Here is a 15,508-nt window from a genome sequence, read left to right on the forward strand (position 1 = left end):
AGTGAGAGACGTCAGCAGAGTACCAGCTCGGAATTACTGCCATGACGATAGTTGACTATGGATGGATTGTGCAACAGCTAGCAACTGCTTTGGCTGGTCAGATACATGGCTATGGTTTCTGATGGAGAAGACGTCACAAACGACTTAACTTGGCTTGACTCGAGTGCGGCACTCTTGGAAACTGCGAATGGCCATGTGAAGTCATCAGAATGTACGTACGTACGGTACGTAAACGACATCGGATGGGTTAAGTACAGTTGACTCGAGCAAACGGATCACGACCTATACGGTTGTCCATATTTTAAACTCAATTTAAGTTACATACATTCAGTGAAGCCGCAGATAGCCTGGTCGCTAACAGTTGAGTGTTAGCATGCTGAAAGTGACAGATTCGATCACCGTCCTCCGAAGTACAATTTTATAATTGATTTTGTTGTCTACTCTTTTTTATTGGCTGTTGATATCGTAGCTTTTAACAGATAACGTTTGAAAAACTATCTGAAACATTGAAATCGAGAACCATCATGAGAAAATAAACTTCAAACGGCATGAAGAAGAAAAAGACATTCATTTGATGGGCGTGTGACTGGCGCGACATTAATTGGTCAAATAGAACTAAAGTTCAGGAAGCGTGAGACCGAAAGCTTTTAGTGAGCTCATGGGGAATTAATTTCAATTGGAAGTTTGTTTACGGTCGGATCCATTGAATAATAGTCAGGTCTGTAGTTCAGTACTGTGTGATGGGGAAATTATGGATGATACTTCAGTTGGTTTTTAAAGAAATAATGGTAAAAGGTATATCGCCTTATATTTCATATTCATTTAATACACTTTTTTGACGTAGGACTTACGTCTTTTTTTACAAATTAAATTTCATTGGCATATCGGTCTCGATGCTTCTCGTATAGAGGACGGGAACAGCGTGTGTACGAAAGCAAATGAGAAAAAAACGGAATCCGAAATTTATCGCTAGGCTGCGACAAAGCGTCCGTCTTTGCCGTACATCCTTTCTGGGGATGGATCGGAAAGTGAATGAAAGTCACTGTTACCGAGACTGGCTAAAACGAAGGCAACGATACGCATATTTATTATTAAAACTTAATTAGTTTTAGCGATCTATGTTCATCATTTGGAGAATCATCGATGGTCGTGTATGGTTTGAACACATTATACCGAGTCCCTCCCGATGCCATCATATGAAGCTATTGGAACCACAATTCTTATTTCCTCTCGAATCGAGGCTGTCGAGCCTCTTGAAAGGAAGCTTCCGAGCCTCTTGAAAGAAGGCTTTCTAGCCTCCGGAAAGGGGGCTTCCGAACCTCTTGAAAGGAGGCTTCCGAGCCTCTTAAAAGGAGCCTCTTGAAAAGATGCTTCCAAGCCTCTTCAAAGAAGGATTCCGAGCCTCTTGAAAGTAGGTTTTCGAGCTACTTGAAAATAGGCTTCCGAACCTCTTTAAAGGAGGTTTCCGAACCTCTTGAAAGGAGGTTTCCGAACCTCTTGAAAGGAGGTTTCCGAACCTCTTGAAAGGAGGTTTCCGAACCTCTTGAAAGGAGGTTTCCGAACCTCTTGAAAGGAGGTTTCCGAACCTCTTGAAAGGAGGTTTCCGAACCTCTTGAAAGGAGGTTTCCGAACCTCTTGAAAGGAGGTTTCCGAACCTCTTGAAAGGAGGTTTCCGAACCTCTTGAAAGGAGGTTTCCGAACCTCTTGAAAGGAGGTTTCCGAACCTCTTGAAAGGAGGTTTCCGAACCTCTTGAAAGGAGGTTCCAGAACCTCTTGAAAGGAGGTTTCCGAACCTCTTGAAAGGAGGTTTCCAGGCCTCTTGAAAGGAGGTTTCCGAACCACTTGAAAGGAGGTTTCGAACCTCTTGAAAGGAGGTTTCCGAACCTCTTGAAAGGAGGTTTCGAACCTCTTGAAAGGAGGTTTCCGAACCTCTTGAAAGGAGGTTTCCAGAACCTCTTGAAAGGAGGTTTCGAACCTCTTGAAGGGATGTTTCCGAACCTCTTAAAAGGAGGTTTCCAGAACCTCTTGAAAGGAGGTTTCGAACCTCTTGAAAGGAGGTTTCCGAACCTCTTGAAAGGAGGTTTCCGAACCTCTTGAAAGGAGGTTTACGAACCCCTTGTAAGGAGGTTTCGAACCTCTTGAAAGGAGGTTTCGAACCTCTTGAAAGGAGGTTTCCGAACCTCTTGAAAGGAGGTTCCGACCCTCTTGAAAGGAGGTTCCCGAACCTCTTGAAAGGAGGTTTCCGAACCTCTTGAAAGGAGGTTTCCGAACCTCTTGAAAGGAGGTTTCCGAACCTCTTGAAAGGAGGTTTCCGAACCTCTTGAAAGGAGGTTTCCGAACCTCTTGAAAGGAGGTTTCCGAACCTCTTGAAAGGAGGTTTCCGAACCTCTTGAAAGGAGGTTTCCGAACCTCTTGAAAGGAGGTTTCCGAACCTCTTGAAAGGAGGTTTCCGAACCTCTTGAAAGGAGGTTTCCGAACCTCTTGAAAGGATGTTTCCGAACCTCTTGAAAGGAGGTTTCCGAACCTCTTGAAAGGAGGCTTCCGAGCCTCTTGAAAGGAGGTTTCCGAACCTCTTGAAAAAAAGCTTCCGAGCCTCCTGAAACCAGGCATCCGAGCCTCTTGAAAGGAGGCTTCCGAACCTCTTGAAAAAAAGCTTCCGAGCCTCCTGAAACCAGGCTTCCGAGCCTCTCGAAAGGAGGCTTCCGAGCCTCTTGAAAGGAAGCTTCCGAGCTTCTTGAAAGGAAGCTTCCGAGCCTCTTGAAAGGAAGCTTCCGAGCCTTGTACGGAAAATTCTTTGGGTTTTCTACACGGAAGTCTTTTGAATTATTACGGGACAATTTTTTATTTATCACAGAAAAATCAGCAAATTATGCGGAGTTATACAAAATCTATTGATCGGGTTTCACTTAACATAAGTCGCTTGATGATCGCGCAGTTAGTAATAATTTTGTTAATTTTTATAGTTGGACATGTCTTCTTGTAACCCTTCCTGTAAGCCATTAATTATTTGATTGAAGCCAAACAATAATTATTCCTAATCTAATCCATTAAATTATGACGTAAAATTTGCCATGCCGTGTAGCTTATATGACGAACAGAGTGTTTTATGTCTACAAAAATAAACGAAAGAAATACTATGCAGTTTGGCACTGTTATTGACCTTGTGAATCTCGAGACGTGCACATCTGAAATGAAAAGCTATAAATAGTAAACCTAAGTTGCATGGTTAATTTGTTAACTTGAAAAATTGAGAAACGTATATCCAGCAAATACTGGATACCTATTATATCTAATATACATCACGCTGTAATTTATTTGTTTTGGATGAAACAAATCAACATCGAATTTAAAGTCTGCAAAAGCATTTTTGCAGTGTATTGTACTCATTGATGACGATGGTACTTTTTTGGCAACCTGCACTATCTAAACTGGTCCAATTACATGCACACGTGCTTTGACCGTAGTGTGTACTTTTTTCGGTCATCGCTTTCCCGTAAGATCGTTAAATCTCGTCTATCCACTAACCAAACTGAAATGCCGACAACCCACATAGTGCACCACATTACAATTTTTGGCATTGGGCGACATTGAATTGATCGAATACGGTTCTTAGTGTTGGGTGTGAAAATCGTTGACGAACTAGTTCAGGCTACTGGCTGTGTGTGAATATATGATCCAACTTTTCATTTCGAGGCAGTTCTGGTCCCGAAGGACCATCGACCGGAAGTCGGAATCGTGACCGGATGCGCATGTGTTCGTCCTTGTGTTCTTGTGTCGTTTGACCTCCCGGTGTCAGTGTGATTGAGCCCCAAAATAGATTACGTGCGTTGGCTGTTTTCCGTTTTCGTCGAATTGTCAAATTTGAAAGTGGATGTGGTTACATGAGCGGAAGATTAACGACTGGTGACGTATACGTATTGACGTCTTGTCGCGGAGCTAGTTTGTGGTTGGCGAGATTTTATTGACACTCTTCGGCGAGAGTGAATGGTACTTGAATTTGAGAAAAAAGGAGAGGAGACGCCACGCTGCTAATTGGTATTGATAATCATAAGGTAAGAAATTTAAGAAATAGTCGTTCTTCTTCTTCTTCTTCTTCTTGTTGGCATTACATCCCCACACTGGGACAGAGCCGCCTCGCAGCTTAGTGTTCATTAAGCACTTCCACAGTTATTAACTGCGAGGTTTCTAAGCCAAGTTACCATTTTTGCATTCGTATATCATGAGGCTAGCACGATGATACTTTATGCCCAGGGAAGTCGAGACAATTTCCAATCCGAAAATTGCCTAGACCGGCACCGGGAATCGAGCCCAGCCACCCTCAGCATGGTCTTGCTTTGTAGCCGTGCGTCTTACCGCACGGCTAAGGAGGGCCCCGTCGTTCTACACCATACTATTTATGGATATATCACAACTCGTCGCCTGAGAAATACACAGTAAGGTACACAGTAAAATAGACTCAAAGATCATGAAAAAAAAAGTTGGTCAGCAAATTTGATCATTATTGGGTTCCACCGTGTTCGTCCTTAATTCCATGTTGAATGCAGATTGGAACAGTCGTTTCTGTCGATTCTTTTCCTTCGAAACAATAGCATTCAATGTAGAAGAGAATAGTCAATTTTGGTTTTCCTTCGAAACAATAACCCGCATATGATAAACATCTATTCCCATTAGAAGATCCGCATACTCAATCAATCGAATATTTCAACCTAATCTGAACTAAAAACCCGGACAGTTCACCGTCCCTCGCGATGAAACGCGTCACTCTCCGAGACAAAATTCAATTCCCGATACAGCATCATTCAAATTGGACGCGCACAGTATCACATCACATTATTACCATACGACGCCATTGCCCCGCCGCCGTCAGTAGCATCGATTTCTATGCACGGCAATGACGACAACGTCAGCGACACGTTCACATCTGAGTGATCCGAACCTTTTATTTCGTCGTTGCGTATGCAAATACGAAAAATTATTATCTCCTTCGTGTAGAGCGTTTGAATAATATAAAAGAGCCAGAATTGAATTTCAGTTTGGCTCGGTTCAGCTACATGGCAAACGGCGGTGCGTGGTAGGTGAGAACACGGGGCGAAGGTTGGTGAATTTCAATTGATGTTGAATGGAATGAGACTCGGAGTTTGATTCGGATAAGGAGCGAGGGCGCAGCTATTTCGATCCCAATCGACAACGCGCGTCGCGGCCAATATGATAATTTATCCTTTTTGCTAATAACCTAAACGCATAATAGAGAGATCCAAAGCAATTTGGTTCAGCGTAATCAAATGTAGATCTACATTTTAATGTAGGTTAAAAATAATTTGAATTACAAAAAGGCTCGGTAGTTTTTTTTAAAAGGCCAAAACCAGGCTTAAGATTTATGAAAATATTTGGTTTAAGAGGTTGATACATTTAATATGCCATCTATACCATTAACAGCATCACAAGAGATATGAGGCTTCGTTTCGCATAATAAAATTATTTTATTCATAAAGTAAGAAAATTTATTAGTAGATATCTGAGACATCAGACTAACATAATCGGTTCTGTGGAGAATTTAATCCCGGGTGTTGGCCCGGGGTAAGGCAATGGTGGATGTGATTCCTTTTTTGAAAGTAGGCGTTTGCCGGGATTGAGATAATCCAGGATTTGATCCATTCTTCAAAAGTAGGTTCCGAAAAATGTCTATCATCAGTATAAGTCTCTCAGAACATATCCATAACCTACTCTAACTTTGTTAAAAAAGAACATCAAATACCCATGCAACAGTTAAAAATTATGCCAAATCACCCACTTTTTTATCGCAGTTTAAAATTATGCCAAATGCCCTTTATGCCAAATGGCTGTTATGCTAAATGGCCGTTAAGCCAAATGACCCAGACCCCTCATAATTGAATGCCAAATGGCCTTTATGCCTAATGACTTTATGCCAAATGACCCAGACCCCTCATAATTGAATGGCGGTGTACAAACTACTCAACTTACTCACGATCGATCGTTCTATGTAGGAAAAATGGCCTATCGACTGTTACTGAGGAAGTCAGGCTAACTACATATATTCAACCACCTGTCGATGAGTACAATGCCGAGGTCGAATAGGGACAGGGATCACAACCAGGGACAACTATGCTATATTCCTATGACGTGGAATCACGGCTCCTGTCTTAGCAGTGGATGCTTAATATCCTCCCTTGCCATGGACAATCCTCGACTCTCTGTTATTCACCCAGCATCCGTTTCGAAACTGTTTCCCCATAAGAGAACCAGTTACCTGTACATTGTACACTTATTACTACCATATTTATGACGGGTCTGGGTCATTTGGCATAAAGGCCAATTGGCATACATTTTAACTGCAATAAAAGAGTGAGTTTCGGAAGATAAAATATTTTCCGTTCAAAATGACGGACTTTCGTTACTATGTTGCTCTCCTAGGTTGTCTTGGTACAGGATATTGTGTTAGTTAGAAAGGATATTTTATCTGCATCTTAGGAAAGGAAAAAGAAGAAACTTTGCGACTATCAAATCGCAGTTAATGTGAACACCGTGGTGATGACTTTCTGATGGACTTCGTACCCTGTAATAGAAGGGGAAACAAAAGCGACGAATCCGCATAGGACAGCAATAAGATTGAAAGCGGACAACACCGTTGGGGTTAAAGAGACTTACGCATCTATTGTTCTAAAGTTTAATCATTCTATCGCTGTGATATGGCCTCTTCTCGAAATCGCTTCGCAAACAGGAATGTTTTTCTTGGACACAAACCAGAGTTTATGGCAATTTGTGTATTCCTTCCAAGAAGGCAGGGATAACTACACTCCATCGTCGCCAACAGCCTAGTTAAGCTCATTGATTCAAGCGGATACGAGCTGTGAATCACAATACTTCTAGATCCTCCCTCACATCTAAATATCATCTCAAAACTGCTGGTTAAGCGATTGTACAATGTACATACGAAAGCCACGGACCACAATACTTTCGGTGGAATAGGAGGTTCCATTACATCAGCAAGCCGCAGTGCTCGTGCTCGCAGATCCTAAGTTCCAAGAGCCAAATGTTGTACGATCTACTTCTACAAGGTTTCGATAAACTTGTTCAAGGAAAGCTGATTCAAAAAGCTGCACGACGTTTATGCAATTCGCATTTTTATTCTCTCCGGCTGGTTTTTGTTCGTGTATTCGTTCGTTGTACATGTGCACGTTCATTGGCGAGTGAATTGCATACAAGTCGAGCAACATTATAAATCAGATGATTCACCTGTCCCGTTATGGGAGACGTAGCGACCAGCTCGGCCACATAAAAAAAACGCGAAAGCGTCCTGCAAAGGTGATTGTATCAGACGAGAGGTTCCCGCTGAAGGCCTCGGACGTCACCAATCCGCCTATAAACCACCACCAAACACCTATAAACAAAAGAACAAAACAATCGACAGTGTTTCAAAACAAATCACCTTGACGGAAGGAGAAGTGCCCGCCGATGTTTGCCCGGACTTGAAAACTGATTGATCTGGGCTCCAAACAACACACTTTTCTGTAACTCATGTAAGACTGAATTTAGTCATAATGAAGTTTCTGCAACCAAATTGAACTAAAGTGTGCTGCAAGGGCCTAAAGTGCAGCTATCACTCGACACCTTAAGTAGTTTCAACGATGAAGAAACTGAAGGATGCTCTCAAGCCTTCGAACTTCTTTAAAGAAGCCTGCAATGATAAATTCCGAGCTAAGCTTATTACATATGATCAGCTGTACCTTGTACACCCGATTCTTTTTTTACACGGGGGATGCGTTTCGTGTAAAAAAAGTTTTCAGTTCAAAATTCGAAAATCCGTGTAAAAAAAGTTTTATGTTTTCTCGACGAATCATGAGAAATGGAGCAACTTTGCAAAAATTTTGAATGGAATTTTTTTTACACGGCCGTGTAAAAAAAAATCCGTGTAAATACAGAATCGGGTGTATACACCTGCGGCACGGTTCAACCAGTTTCGAAGACCTCAAGGTGATCAAGGTCAATAACATCATTATTATCGTGTAGACCAGGTAAAAACCAGTGCATCAGTACGTAGCCCAGTGCATGAATTGTCCGTTTTGAGAACGGAACTCAAAACTGTTTCACAAACACACGATGCACCCAGAACGGCGAGGATGACGAAGTCGACGAATGTGCGCGAATCAAGGAAGAAGACCCTAAGTGCGCCAAATGTGGGAACAAGCACCAGGCCACAACAAAGACCTACCCGGAACATGCAGAATTTTGAGAAGTCCACAAAAAGGCAACTACCAAAAATCATCCAAGCAGGAGCTCTCCCCCACCGCATAATGAGCGTAATTTTCCGTCATATTGCCCCCTTGGCAGTCCATCCAGATCCCCTACCGCTGCAACTGCAGAAAAGGCTGCAAGCTACCACGGAACCCCCTCAAGACACAAATAAAGCAATATCTGATTCATCCACCAGCGAATGGCTGTCCGCTGGATTCCGCATCGTGCAAGTGCATCGTGCGACACGGTACGGTACGCGCTCGCAACTCTTAGGCACATGAGCCTATACGTACTTTCTATCTTCGTTCTGTAGCAGTTAATACGCAGGGCCGTGCCCCAAGCTGGCCCCCCATGCTTCAGTATGGACAGAGCGACACTAGCCATAAGCTTGTGCTTGCTGGCATAAACCGCAGAGTTATTGGACATCATCCGAGACAATGCCACTATAGCTGTGAAGGCACGCTTGCAGGCGTAATTGAAGTGGCCACCAAAGGTGAGCTTTTCGTCGATCATAACCCCCAAGGTGACCGCGCAGTTGCCTGCCCTTATCACCGCTTGTTACTTTTGGTTGTTAACAACAACCACCTCAGTCTTGTGGTGGGCCAGTTCTAATTTCGTGGAACTCATCCACTCCTCCACAACTGCGATCGAGTGGGCTGCAGTCAACACCACCTCTTCGATCGATTCACCATAAACCTCCAGCGTAATATCGTGAGCGAAGCCGACGATTACCATAGTATAGAACCTAGCGGAACCCCTGAGGTTATGTCAACGCACTTATGCCCCCCCCCCGTCCGTGTCTGGAATTAGCTTCCGAGAATCTTGTATAGGTACGCGGGAATTCCAAGACGCAGGAACGTATCTGCAATAGCTGCCCAACTATTGAATGCATTCCTCACGTCGAGAGTCACTACTGCACAATAGCGAACTGCCCTCCTCCAACGCTGGATAGCAATCTCCGCGGATTTGGTAATCGACAAGATAGCGTCTACGGTCGACTTACCCATTCGGAAGCCAAACTGGTTACTCGATAGACCATCCGCACCCTCCGTGCGTATCAACAACCTGTTGAGGACGATCTTCTTGAGCACCTTCCCCGCCGTATCAAGCAGGCATATTGGTCTATATGCCGACGGATCCCCCGGTGGTTTTCCCGCTTTTGGCAATAAGACCAAGCTCTGCCTTTTCCATGCTTCAGGGAAGACTCCCTCGTCCAGGCATCTCTACATGACAGATCTGAACATCTCGGGAGCCTCAGCAATGGCCGTTTTGAAGGCCAGGTTAAGAAAACCATCCGGTCCTGGCGCCTTACCTACATTAAGGGACTTTGCAATCCTTGCAATTTCCGCCACGGTTACTCTTCCCTCGTCGGCCACCCTGGCCTCTGACAGCTCCACAAAGTGAGGCCAGGGACGTGGGAAGACGTCTCACGAAGATCCTCTCCAGCATATCTGGAGACCAGTCTGTGGGGGCCATCGTCCCACGTGTCTCGGCCATTACGATCCTATAGGCGTCACCCCATGTATTCGCGTTGGCACTTTGACACAGGCCTTCGAAGCAGACTTTTTTGAACCGTCTAAGACGAATTAAGTACTGTCCATTTAATTCCACCAGTTAATTAACTGGTGGAATTAAATGGACAGTACTTAATTCGTCTTAGACGGTTTAATACATTCCACTAAACGAGCTTAATATATTTTTCTGAGACTTTTTTGCTTGATCCTAGGATAGGATGTGCCAAGTAGTCAGTCACAATCGTACCAATTGCTGATCGGTTGGAAATTACAATCGGTAACTTCGATTGGTGGCGGCGCGTTTTTCGTAAGCAGCATGTTGTTAGTTTGGCCGTGTTGCAGGTTTGTAAAGTTGATATTAAGCAAAATACCTAAATGTTTGTGTTCCAGTTTTTTGGTAAAAAAATAAATTTTTATTGAACTGCAAACGCCATATAAATTATTCTCAAAGGTTGTAAAGGTTTAAACTGTTGATTTTAAGCATTATGATTAAGGGTATGCGATAACACACTTTTTCCCAACGAAACGAAACGAAACGATATTTGAAATGTCTATGTTGATTCGAAACGAAACGAAATATAGATTTACTTCCGAGATATCGAAACGATACGAAATCAAGGTCCATTTAATTCGAAATTTTTCGAAACGAAACGAAATTTTATTTATTTTCCGCGGAATTTTTATTGAATTGGTTTTACATTATGCACGCAATTCTGATTTCATTTTTTCAAAGTCAAATAACTTCTTTGCGATCAATAGAGTTATTGCTTAATTCCCGTGTATATACCATTGGCGATAAAGTAATACCCCATTCATCGTGAAGTATGGGCCCCCTAATCTGATCAATTTTATATCAGTTTAGTTTTATATCAGTAGGTATATAAAAATATAGAAATTGAGGGATTTTTTTGTGTTTGAATTCAAATTCTGTTAAAAACCTTATTTTACTTATATTGAATTTTGACTATAGGCTTGTATGTCAAATCCATGAATTCAAATGAATATATTACTGTCATACACATACAAAATATGATTATTTGAAAAAAAAAAAACATGAACGTAGCTGCAATGATAGGGACTGAAGTAGGGGTGTTTTATATATTTAATCTTAAGTCCATGGATAAACTATTTTCTCTATAACATGTTCACAAACCTCTCGCATCAGTTACTTTTCCATGGAGGTCTGTTTCCTCTTTTTTCTTCCCTGCAATTACTTGATCGATTATCAATTAAGCTGTTGCATTGAGATAAAATCTTCAGATTTGCTGTTTAAATCAATCCAATGTGGCTCCAAAATTGATGAAGCAGTCACTCATTCGACATAACAAGGATGGCCGAATTCGCACTTTATTTATATTTCCGACGATAGACAAGAAGCCTAAAGTTTTTTCGATCATAACAAGACATGAAAAAAATTGCTCATCACCTGATACAAATGCGAAAAAGGGCAGAAAAATATTTCCCCCACCGTCGTTGTGATAAAACGGTTCATTCTATTACAATTGCCATTGAGGACCATGTATAAAACAAGTAGAAATGCATAATCGGAACCGATGTCCTTACAATTGGAGGTTTTGTAAAGGAATTATCCCTGTAATCCATTAATTTCGTAACGCAAAAATCGACCATTTTCAAACCATCCTCCATCCCTCCCGTCAATCTTTTTATATCAATCATTTCAAAATTGTGTATGGATTGTCACACTTATGTAATCTATGGACGTTCATTTAGGTAACCAGAGTTTAGGTTTAGTTAATAACTTCAGCAAAACCAAATTATTAGTTGTGACCACGGCGACCACTTCCAGCTTCCAGAGGTAATCTCCCAAATTATCTTAAAATGTTTAAAATTCAGATAATTTAAAAAATTTAACATTTTTAACATTATTTTAGATGGCTCGGAGATCCATAGTATCATATACCGACCGTCTATGGTCGGCAAATGAGGTGATGTCAGTGTGTTTAAGTGCACAAAATCTAACCCATTTTGCGGTACTTATCCTTATTCGATTTGCTTCCAACTGGTTGCATTTAATGGGAAATCCTGTTTCCTATTGAAGCACTGTTTCGTATTGATAATTTCATGGATAGGACTCAAAAGAAATAAAGGCAAACATACTATTTTTTGCACAAAAATCTTAAATAGTCTAGCTATTTTATTGGCATCTATTCTCGACCAACAAGCTGCATTCGAATGGATTGACTGGATCGGACTATGGACTCACAAGTTTTGGCAAAAATACTATTTTTCCATATTACACCAGAAAGTCACTGATACCGCTAGGGGGATTAATCAATGTTTTTCTTAAACAAGTTCTGACTACACCACTGCAAATAAAAAAAAAACATAAGTTTTTCGTTATTAAATGTAAATTTGATTTTTTTTTGTGGTGATTCGATTTTCCGGAGTGAAAATAAAATCGATACTCCGGATAATCGAGTCCGGCCTGTATTATGCTGAAGCATATTTCATGTTGTCTTATCAGTATGGTTTTATGGTATTGAGCTAACTCAAAATCATAAAATGAATGCATGGATTTTTTTTACAATGTTGTGAAAACTCATATGTGAATATGTACATTATGTGGAAGATATTGATTTGGAAAATGTATTGGAGGTAACCAACCTAGCGGCTACTGAATGAGCTCAAGATTCCCAAATTGGACGCATAGTCAAATCACTCGCAATCCATTTTTCAAGCCTTAGCTCAAGCATAGATTTTGTTTTTTATCTAGTTGGATACTCTTTTATATATCCTCATCTGTCCGGTGTATACGCAGATAGAGATTTTTTAACCCTCAAACTGCCGGCACGAATCTTGACAACTTAAAATAGCTCGTTCTCGGCCAATTTTCCACTAAAATGCAATGTTTCAACTGTGATCAAGGGGAGTAGTAGTTCCAGAAAGTAGGTAGGTAAAATGCTCAGCCTCCTATAATAACCCTCCCTATTTTAGTGGGGGGAGTTTTGAAGTGTAGTCATTTTTTAAGCAAATGTTCAATATTTTGAAATTTTTAACGTCATAACATGTGTTTTAGTATAAGTAATTAATGGTCAATGTAAATAATTGACAACAATAGAAAAATAGACATAAATTGGCTTCCGGATGACCACCGAACAGGTTCCGGAAACCCGGAATATCCGGTATAAAAGGCCAACATAGAATCACGGAATATATTGGTTTTCCGACCACTTCTTAGAATCTCATAAGTAACTTAGAAAACACCATAGTTTCTTGCTAGTGTGAAACTGGCCATGCGATGGCCACGGAACAGGTTCCTGGAAATCTGGAATTTCCGGTAAAAAAGGACAACATAAAACTACAAAACAAACTAGGCTTCCGACACTTCAGTCCTCTCAGAATCTCATGAGTAATCTAGAAAACGCCATAGTCTCTTGGTAGGGTATAACTGGCCATTCAATGGTCATGGAACAAGCTCCGGAAATTCGGAATTTCCGGTACAAAAGACCAACATAAAACCACAAAACAAATTAGTCTTCCATACATTCATTAGCATACATATTAGCAAAGTGTTTACGGCAGCAGCTTGCCAGGTATGAAGAAATAATTTTCCCTTACTGTTGCGGTATAATTTGCTGATCCCTCACTGTTGATGTAATGCGTATTAGTGCTAGCAACACGGAAGCGATGAGAGATATATAGCGGCTAACGATACGAAGATAGATGTGTAAGAAAGTTTGTTTTGCTCCAAATTGTTTTTCTACACACGTGCGTATAGCAACGAAGGGAATTAATATTTTGCATATTTGTATCATAAAGTTGTAAGTCCTATTAAATGAATTTATTAAAGATTGAACTAATCCTAAACATGTTGTCCAGATACGGAGCTGTGAGATTTAGCCGTTAGGAGGTTCTCCTGATATACTACGTTGGTTATTGGTTATATATAGGAGTATTGGGCGACCAAATGTAAGTAGGGAAGAATGTAATCCTCTAAATATTTCTAACGAATAAATTTAGCTTTTAGCATAACTCCACTGAAATAAACTGGTGTGCAAGTGGCTCAAAAGACCCCGAAAATTCTCCCCACAAAATCTAAAAGATTGTGGTCTATAATAAAATGCCAATGAGTACCCGTAGTGCAACGGCTGCCGAGTCTGGTGGCAAATCTCACTGCCAAGTGTGCACGGAAAAGGATACAGCAAGGATGGTTAGCTGTGGAAGCTGTAAGACATGGTGGCATTTCGAGTGTGCTGGTGTTAACGACAGCATCTCGGAACCGGATCGAACGTTTACATGCCCAAATTGCCAACAACCTTCGCTAGTCATTCCGGCGGTCTTAGAGAAGCGCAATAGCAAGTCTTCGAGTAAATCGCCAAGCTTAGCGTCGAAGGAAACCACTTCCAGTGCACGAGTAAAAAGAGCGCAGATACAGCTGGAAAAATTAGAGGCACAGAAGGCTCTCGCTCTAAAGCGAATCGAATTAGAGGGTAAGAAGTTGCAGTTAGAAGCGGATGTGCTTGACGAGACATTCAGGCTGCGGGAAGAAATGGTGATAGAGGACGGAAGCGATACTCGGAGTGGGCTCTCGTTGCAGAATTCCCGTAAGAAAGTAGAGGATTGGCAGAGAAAGCAGAACGATATGCTGAATACTACGATGGGTGCGTATGTACCAGGCGAGACTGAGACTGGCATTCGGATTACAACCATGACGACGTCCGGAATAGAAGCTAGCCAGGGCGAAATACCGCAATCGGCTGAAATCATTTTGGGTAGTACGTTAGCAGGTATGGGTCTAGGAGATAAAGCTAGTGAAGTTTCGTTAGGAGGTATGGTTGGAAGAACTTCAGAAACCGTACATACAGGCGTCATTAGGAAATCAGGATTACCCCTCTACCCCCCTTTATCTTCCTCACCAATCATTGGTGGGAGCAATCGATACTCTCTAGAATTTGTTTCTCCACCTCCTCTGCTTGATAGTTCCCTAAATAACCTAAACAATCTAGAGAACATAGGCCTCTCAAGCCAAGCACAGGTGGTTGAAGGTACTGCAGTCGATCGAATGGTAGTGAATAGTGTTATTGTTCACGGTGCACAAGCAAAAGTTCCATCAGCTAGCGAAGGAGCATTGCATGCACGAATGGAACCGTCGCCGGAAAATCAACGACATTGGTCTTCGACTAATCGGCAAGAGCGGTTGCCTGTATATCATCGGCAGACGGGTCAACACCAAGTAGACAGGATGTCAACATTAGTGGAACCATCAAATGGAAGTTCCGTTCAGAATGACAGCTCGCAACAATTGGGACCAAGTCCGCAGCAAATTGCAGCTAGGCAGGTAATATCGAAGGAGCTCCCTACATTTGCTGGAAATCCAGAGGACTGGCCACTATTCATCAGCTCGTTTACCAACACGACGAAGGCGTGTGGGTATTCAGATGCAGAGAACCTGGCTAGGCTGCAACGTTGTCTTAAGGGGGTTGCCTTCGAAGCAGTACGCAGTCGTTTACTGCTCCCATCCGCCGTACCCAGTGTCATTACTACGCTTGAGACACTTTACGGTAGGCCAGAGCTTCTAATACATACGCTGCTGCAGAAGGTTCGGGGAGTTCAAGCTCCGAGACAGGATCGCCTAGACACGTTGATCGGGTATGGCATGGCGGTGCAAAATCTCAGCGACCACCTTGAAGCCGGTGGACAGCATGCTCATCTCAACAATCCTATGCTGCTTTTTGAGTTGGTGGATAAACTACCAGCAAACCTAAAACTCGACTGGTCGT

At 42.0% G+C, this 15,508-nt stretch overlaps 1 protein-coding gene across 3 annotated transcripts in view; it reads left to right on the top strand.

Annotated features, from left to right (window-relative positions):
- Positions 1-3,548: 3,548 nt before the first annotated feature.
- The window catches only part of LOC134213005 (mpv17-like protein), a 467,861-nt gene continuing 455,901 nt past the window's right edge, over positions 3,549-15,508 (top strand). For all 3 annotated transcript variants that reach the window (XM_062691493.1, XM_062691672.1, XM_062691581.1), the window contains exon 1: positions 3,549-4,052. The gene's annotated coding sequence lies outside the window, so the exon portion shown is untranslated. The remainder of the gene's footprint in view (positions 4,053-15,508) is intronic.

The sequence above is a fragment of the Armigeres subalbatus genome, chromosome 1 (genome assembly GCF_024139115.2).
Source record: "Armigeres subalbatus isolate Guangzhou_Male chromosome 1, GZ_Asu_2, whole genome shotgun sequence".
Lineage (NCBI taxonomy): Eukaryota > Metazoa > Arthropoda > Insecta > Diptera > Culicidae > Armigeres > Armigeres subalbatus.